Source organism: Thalassophryne amazonica, chromosome 4 (assembly GCF_902500255.1).
Source record: "Thalassophryne amazonica chromosome 4, fThaAma1.1, whole genome shotgun sequence".
Classification (NCBI taxonomy): Eukaryota; Metazoa; Chordata; class Actinopteri; order Batrachoidiformes; family Batrachoididae; genus Thalassophryne; species Thalassophryne amazonica.
In genome coordinates this window covers 33,659,355-33,667,631 of record NC_047106.1, presented here as the reverse complement: position 1 = coordinate 33,667,631, position 8,277 = coordinate 33,659,355, and the positions used below count along the sequence as shown (strand labels likewise).

The 8,277-nt window shown below is 40.2% G+C and overlaps 1 long non-coding RNA gene across 1 annotated transcript; it reads right to left on the bottom strand.

Annotated features, from left to right (window-relative positions):
- Positions 1 to 3,670: 3,670 nt before the first annotated feature.
- Positions 3,671 to 6,268, bottom strand: LOC117509138. The gene is made up of 3 exons (XR_004560262.1): positions 6,257 to 6,268; positions 4,542 to 4,549; positions 3,671 to 3,847 (listed from the first exon to the last, which is right to left on the bottom strand). It is a non-coding gene; the product is annotated as an uncharacterized LOC117509138 (long non-coding RNA).
- Positions 6,269 to 8,277: the final 2,009 nt, after the last annotated feature.

Genomic DNA, 8,277 nt, shown 5'->3' with positions numbered 1-8,277 from the left:
ACTGATGCAGCTGTCATGAATAAAATCAAACTAATAATTAAAAAAAATCTGCCCACCTGTCACCTGTTGTGTGGAGCAGTTTGCAAGCAGAGGATTTTTCCCATGACAGACAGACTGACCAATTACTGCATATTGTACCCGATTGTCTACTTTCACCTGCTTTTCAACTAAATATTATTATATTGAAAAAGCTCAAAACTATGACACAAGTCACCCCAGGACGCTTCACAAGAGCAGGGCCCAACACCAATGGATCCACCTGAGTTGGTCAGCCATTGGCTCTGACCAAGACCACAACAACAGTTACAATTTAAAATTAGAGCAAAGCTCCACCAACCTCCGCCAACACGAGGGTTTTTGCCTTGGAAAAAATTTTCAAAGTGGCTTTTCATAAGCTGAAATATAATACAAAATATAGATTAAAAGGGCTTTTCAATGTTAATAAAGGATTATTGACCAAGCAAGTGAGGTTAATAATTTATTTTATATATATATATATATATATATATATATATATATATATATATATATATATATCTCTTCTTCTTCTTCTTCTTTGTCTTTCGGCTGTTTCCGTTAGGGGTCGCCACCCACTTGAGCTGTCCCTCTGATATGTTCATTCCTAATCTTGTCCATTCTTGTCACTCCCAAAGAGAATCTCAACATCTTCAGCTCTGCCACCTCCAGCTCTGCCTCCTGTCTTTTTGTTAGTGCCACCATCTCTAAGCCGTACAACATAGCTGGTCTCATTACTGTCTTGTAAACTTTCCCCTTCACTCTTGCTGATTTTCTTCGGTCACAAATCACTCCTGCCACCTTTCTCCACCCACTCCACCCTGCGTGCACTCTCTTCTTCACCTCTTTACCACACTCTCCATTACTTTGAACAGTTGACCCAAAATATTTAAACTCATCTACTTTTACCACTTCTACTCCTTGTAACTGCACTATTCCACTGGGCTCCCTCCCACACAACATACACATGTACTCAGTCTTGCTTCTACTGACTTTCATTACCCTTCTCTCCAAAGCATATCTCCACCTCTCCAGACTAGACTCAACTTGCTCTCTACTCTCACTACAGATCACAATGTCATCTGCAAACATCATAGTCCATGGGGACTCCTGTCTGATCTTATCCATCAACCTGTCCATCACCACTACAAACAAGAAAGGACTCAGAGCTGATCCTTGGTGTAATCCCACCTCCACCTTGAATTGGTCTGTCATTCTGACTGCGCATCTCACTGCCGTCACACTATTCTTGTACATGTCCTGCACTACCCTAACATACTTCTCTGCCACTCCAGACTTCCTCATACAATACCACAGCTCTTCTCTTGGCACCCTATCACAAGCTTTTTCTAAGTCCACAAACACACAATGTAACTCTTTCTGGCCTTCTCTGTACTTCTCCAGCAGTATTCTCAGAGCAAACATTGCATCTGTAGTGCTCTTTCTCGGCATGAAACCATATTGCTGCTCACAGATCTTCACCTGTTTTCTAAGCCTAGCTTCTACTACTCTTTCCCATAACTTCATGCTGTGGCTGATCAGCTTTATGCCTCTGTAGTTACTACAGCTCTGCACATCACCCTTGTTCTTGAAAATAGGAACCAGCACACTTCATCTCCACTCCTCAGGCATCCTCTCACTTTCCAAGATTTTATTAAACAATCTGGCTAGAAACTCTACTGCCATCTCTCCTAGACATTTCCATGCCTCCACTGGAATGTCATCTGGTCCTGCCTTTCCACTCTTCATCCTCTTCATAGCAGCCCTCACTTTTTCCTTACTAATCTTTTGTACTTCCTGATTTACTCTCACCACATCATCCAGCCTTTTCTCTCGCTCGTTTTCTTTATTCATCAGCTCTTTAAAATTTTCCCTCCACCTTCTCAGCACACACTCCTCACTTCTCAGCACATTACCATGTGCATCTTTTACAACCCTAACCTGCAGCACATCCTTTCCAGCTCTGTCCCTTTGTCTGGCCAATCGGTACAAGTCCTTTTCTCCTTCCTTACTATTCAACTTCTTGTACAGCTCGCAATATGCCTTTTCCTTTGCTTTTGCCACTTCTCTTTTTGCCTTACGCCACATCTTGTTCTCCTGTCTACTTTCTTCACCTCTCGGACTATCCCAAACTTTTTCGCCAACCTCTTTCTCCTTATGCTTTCCTGGACCTCTTCATTCCACCACCAAGTCTCCTTGTCTTCCTTCCACTGTCCAGATGTCATACCCAGTACTGTCCTAGCTGTTTCCCTCACCACATCTGCAGTACTTTTCCAGTTGTCCAAAATTGTTTCCCTCCAACCAGTGCTTCTCTCACCTGCTCGCTAAATTTCACACAACAGTCTCCCTCCTTCAGTTTCCACCATCTGATCCTTTGTTGAGCTCTCACTCTCTTCTTCTTCTTTACCTCTAAAGTCATCCTACAAACAACCATCCTATGCTGTCTAACGACACTCTCTCCTGCCACCACCTTACAGTCTCTGATTTCCTTTAGCTTGCATCTCCTATAAAGAATGTAGTCCACCTGTGTGTACCTTCCTCCACTCTTATATGTTACCCTGTGCTCCTCCCTTTTCTTAAAGACGGTATTCACCACAGCCATTTCCATCCTTTTTGCAAAATCAACTACCATCTGTCCTTCCCCATTCCTATCCTTGATACCATATCTACCCATTACTTCCTCATCACCTCTGTTCCCTTCACCAACACGCCCATTGAAGTCTGCCCCTATCACTACTCTTTCATGCTTGGGCACACTCTCCACCACCTCATCTAACACACTCCAGAAATCTTCTTTCTCCTTCATCTCACAACCTACCTGTGGGGCATATGCACTGATGATATTCATCATCACCCCTTCAATTTCCAACTTCACACTCATCACCCTGTCAGACACTCGCTTAACCTCCAACACACTTTTAACATACTCTTCCTTTAAAATGACCCCAACACCATTTCTCTTCCTGTCCTCACCATGGTACAACAACTTGTACCCACCGCCGATGCTCCTGCTCTTACTTCCCTTCCACTTGGTCTCTTGCACACACAATATGTCTACCTTTCTCCTCTCCATCATATCAGCCAGCTCTCTCCCTTTACCAGTCATACTACCAACATTCAAAGTCCCCACTCTCATTTCCACCCTTGTAGTTTTCTGCTTCTCCTGCTGTTTGTGGAAACGTTCTCCTCCTCTTCTTCATCATCTTTGCCCAGCAGTAGCCCAATTGCCACCGGCACCCTGTTGGGCAACAGCACCGGTAGCGGACGTTGTTAACCTGGGCCGCGACCAATCCGGTATGGAAATTCGATTCTTAGTCTGCATAGTTGGGTTGGCTTGTTTTACGCCGGATGCCCTTCCTGACGCAACCCTCCTCATTCATCTGGGCTTGGGACCGGCACTCAGAATGTACTGGCTGCACACCTCATGTGGCTGAGTTTATATATATATATATATATATATATATATATATATATATATATATATATATATATATATATATATATATATATATACGCAAAGTTACGGTATCGCCCGAATATGAAAACTGCTGACAGATCTGTGTGCGTCACCTCCATGAAGAACTTGCTAACAGATGGTTTGGTGTTTAGCTGGTAATCTTTCAATCTGTGTGTTTTTACTGATGCTATTTAGATATTTATGTAGTATGTTCATGTCTGACTTGGTTTTTCTAATCATATTTTTCGCTTTCTGGTAATGATATGCAGTCTGGACCGATTGCCATGGTAACGTTCTGATATGGGAAAATATCAGACCAGAAATCAGCCAATCAGAGCACACGTTGTGTCATAGCCATATAATTATATCAAATTTCTGCGAAATCCGCAATATGGATCAGATGCGAATCAAACTTAGTCTAATCATTGAGAGTGCCAGTTTGCACCTCAGTGTCACAAATGAGAGTGACTGAGGCACTTTTAATTGAGATATAATGGAAAATGTACATCAAATGGGCTTTTCAATACTAAATTCAAATGTCCCCAAAATCCACAATCTGGATCAGATCCCGTGCACTCTTTATCAGGTGATAGTGCGTGCCAGTCTGCACTTCACTTTCAAATATGAGAGTGATTGGGACACATTTGATGTCCCACGTTTGATGTCCCAATCACTGGCAGTCACTGGCAAAATATTAAATTTAAATGGCCACAAAATCTGTAATCAGGATCAGATCTGGATCAAACTTAGTCGGTAGCTAAAGCATACCATCCTACATAAAACTCTCAAATATGAAAGAAATTTGATCTTTTTTGACAAAGGTATGAATTTTTCAAAATTCATTCAGTGTTAAAGATAAGGATTTTTCCAGTTTTCCAAGATTTTTCCTGACTTTTAGCTTTGATTTATGACCATGAAAATGGAATCATTCCTTGACTATCAGGATATAAAAATTCCTAGCAATATATGAAAAATTGTGGGCTCCAGGATGTTCACAAACAAACAGACAAACAGGCAAATAAACAAAGAAACAGGTGCGAAAACATAACCTCTGCCAATAATTTAGCACAGTTAATACTGTATAAGCAATACAAGTACAGAAGTTAGCCAAGAAAGTAATAAACAAAATTGCTGCAATGAAAGTTAAGATTAAATGAAATAACAGTTAAAAAATAAACAAATAGCGTACACAACAAGAATAAAAAATTTTGATATTCAGATTTAAAAAACAGTGCAACAAAGCAACAGGAATAATCATTAATATATAATCCCATCAAACAGCAATAATAATCCCAGTCAAACAGCTTTTACACAACTGGTCTGCAACAATTAAATGTGATCATTCAGTATTTTGAATCATGATTTATCTGGACATTACACAGATTGGGTATCCAATTAAAATTTGTATTATTTTATTTGAAATCATGAACAAGTGTGTGTGTGTGTGTGTGTGTGTGTGTGTGTGTGTGTGTGTGTGTGTGTGTGTGTGTGTGTGTGTGTGTGTGTGTGTGTGTGTGTGTGTGTGTGTGTGTGTGTGTGTGTATATATACCAGTTTGGTTCTTCCCACATTTTTGTGTTCAGTCATTTTAGTTTGTTTCATCCGCTCATTTCAAAAATAGTGATGAGCTCATATTGTTTTGTTTTTAATCACATCGCCGTTGAAATGGAGTGAGTTCTCGTGGCTCCTTTCTTATCTCAGATTGCTGCAAAGGACATTTTGTAAGTGTGTTCATCATTTGGCTGTGGGACTTCCTTCCTGCTATTCAGTGTCGATGGTGCTGGAGCTATTTTAAGAGCACATCAGAGACGATCGTCATTGTGTCGCTGACTGGAAGAGAACAAATACAGTAACACTGAAACAAATGCCTCTTGACCACGGTATTGTGTGTGTGTGTGTGTGTGTGTGTGTGTGTGTGTGTGTGTGTGTGTGTGTGTGTGTGTGTGTGTGTGTGTGTGTGCGAGAGAGACAGAGAGGGAGGCAAAAATTAGTTTGATAGAAATTTATTTTATTTGCAGGTTCCTCTGGAGTATTTAAGAAGCAGGGTTATAACTGTCATAATTATTCCAATATCAGGAGCAAAATAGTGCAAATAATGTTGAGTGGCACATATAATATAATAGCAATAAAAAACATGGGCAGGCGATAGCACAATAGAAACTACTGAAGGTCAAACAATCATTTAACAGTGCATAAAACAGCTGACTCAAATAATATTAAATCAGTCCTGTAGAGTTTTCCACTTGTAAACAAATTAGTGTCACTCATGCAATAAGCGAGTGGTTCCCAAACTTTTCTCCTTGGAGACGCCCGTATTTGTATCTGAGCCCACACCATCAGCCCGCATGCACACTCACACAAACACAAAAGGATAAAGTGATTAATTCCAATTTTTTACTTTATTTTGTAGAAGAATTACGTAACTTAGATTAGATTAGCTAGAACTTTATTAATCCCTTGGGAAGACTCCCTCAGGCAATTTGAGGTTCCAGCAGCATTGTATAGCAGCACGCAGGGTAAGAAGCACACAGAACATCAAAAGTAGAAGTAGAAAAGCAATTTGTAAAAATGGAAATACAAATATAAATACCAGAAATACTTCTTACTACTGGCTTACTGGCTACTACTGTTCTTCTCCTTCCCGTCCCCTGTTTTCCTGTTACTCCTCCTCCCCCCGAGTGAGGAGTTGTACAGTCTGGTGGCCTAATTCTATTTTTTTCCCCTCCCCTTTTTTGCTGTGGTTCATCCAAAGGGGAAAACAGTTTTTTTTTTTTTTTTTAATTACTAATGATTATTGGGTGAGTGAGTTATTATGGCCCTGTATGGTGCATCTTTAATTATGACAGCCTTAGCGCAGACAAAACTGCGTGCTCTTTGCCGACACCAGGGCCTAGGATGACCAGACAGGGAAGCAGGCTAATAAAAGGGAGGGGTGTTATTTTAAAAAAAAATTGGAAATCTATAAATGTTTGCATGGAATATGGAAATATACACGGAATAAACCATAGCAGGATAAATTTTGGGTCATTTAGTTCCAAAAACCCATATGGACGGAGCCAGTGAAGATATCGGGTTCAAAAATCGCCAAAAATATAGACGAAAACGTCATATCCTGAGAACCGCTGCACCTTGAGACTTGAAATTTGGCTCCAAATGTTGCTTGACCCCATTCAACTTCTATAGTAACAGTAAGCCTATCTGGTGTTTTTAAGAGTAATTGACAAAAAACTAATTTCAGTACATATGTTACGATCAATTGTAACAAACAAAATCTATGTAGCTTTTATTTCAGGAACATCAGTTGAGTATAATCATCACATGTAAAGAATGACATGGCCACAATGAACTAATTATAAGCAACAGAGTGGTTTTCTACATCAACAGCACATATACGACACACGCGTTACTTGAAATTTTCAAACGTTCCGTCCATATGGGTTTTTGGAACCAAATGACCCAAAATTTATCCTTCTATGGTTTATTCTGTGTATATTTCCATATTCCATGCAAACATTTATAGATTTCCAAATTTTCTGAAATAACACCCCTCCCTACTAATAAACCATACTGTAGTTTGGTTGACAGCAGGTGTCAATGACGTCTGTCTTTGTTGTATCACTACAGTATTTAATAATTGGAGACACTTGTAAATATCACCAAATAGTAAGTTCCTTCGGCTGCTCCCTTGTTTTCACTCAGGGTCGCCACAGCAGACACAAGATTGATCTGCATGTTGATTTGGCTTACACCGGATACCCTTCCTGAAGCAACTCCACATTACATGGAGAAATGCTGCAGGGAACCGGGAACCTTTTGCAGTGAAACCAAGTGCACTAAACACTTGTAAATATCCGAAAATAACACTGAAAAAATAATTAACATAAAATACGATATAAAGACATGTATGTTATAATTTTTTAATTTAAAATGGTATTTTGACCATAATTTATTGATGTATGTGGTGAAGCAGGGTGGATTACCGCAGTATTCCCAGCCACTAGAGGGCAATGTGTAAATCTTGGTTTCATTTTTCAATATCTGTCTTTCAATCTTTTTTTTTTAACAAACTATTATCATATAGAGATCATTACTGGGCCAGGATTGAGCGTAATCAATAAATGCATTCATGTAATGTTAAAATAAGTAGCTCAGCGAACATCTCCAGGCACCATGCTGCAGACTCATCTTTAGTTTACTGTACATTTACAGGCAGCACGTTGTGTCTGCATCTGACTGGCTGTTTGTGTTCTTGCTCATGGTTTGTGTTCTGTCCTGTTTGTTTCTCACGCCTCCTTTGATCTTCAGTGTGTCAACCCTGTCCTTGTTACAGTGCCTTGAAAAAAAAATTTTTTTTCAGGAATAAGCTGGAACTCTGTGATTAAGCTCACAAGTTTATATCCCACGCTCTGTCAGAGTAGTTCCTCACATGTACGAGGTCTGTTAGAAAAGTATCCGACCTTTTTATTTTTTCAAAAATCTGATGGATTTGAATCACGTGTGCTTGCATGAGCCAACCTTGAACCTTCGTGCGCATGCATGAACTTTTTCATGCCTGTCGGTTGCGTCATTTGTTTGTAAGCAGCCCTTATGTGAGGATGGGTGGAGTCTCTCGTCGTTTTTTCTTTGCAAGGAAAATGGCGGAACGACTGGAGCAGCGCGACTGCATCAAATTTTGCCAGAAACTGGGCGACAGCCAGGTGGAAACTATTCGGATTATTCAGACGGCTTTCTGTTACGATGCTATGGGCATCACACAGATTAAGGAACGGTACAACCGGATTAAAGGCGGCAGCACAATGGTGGAGA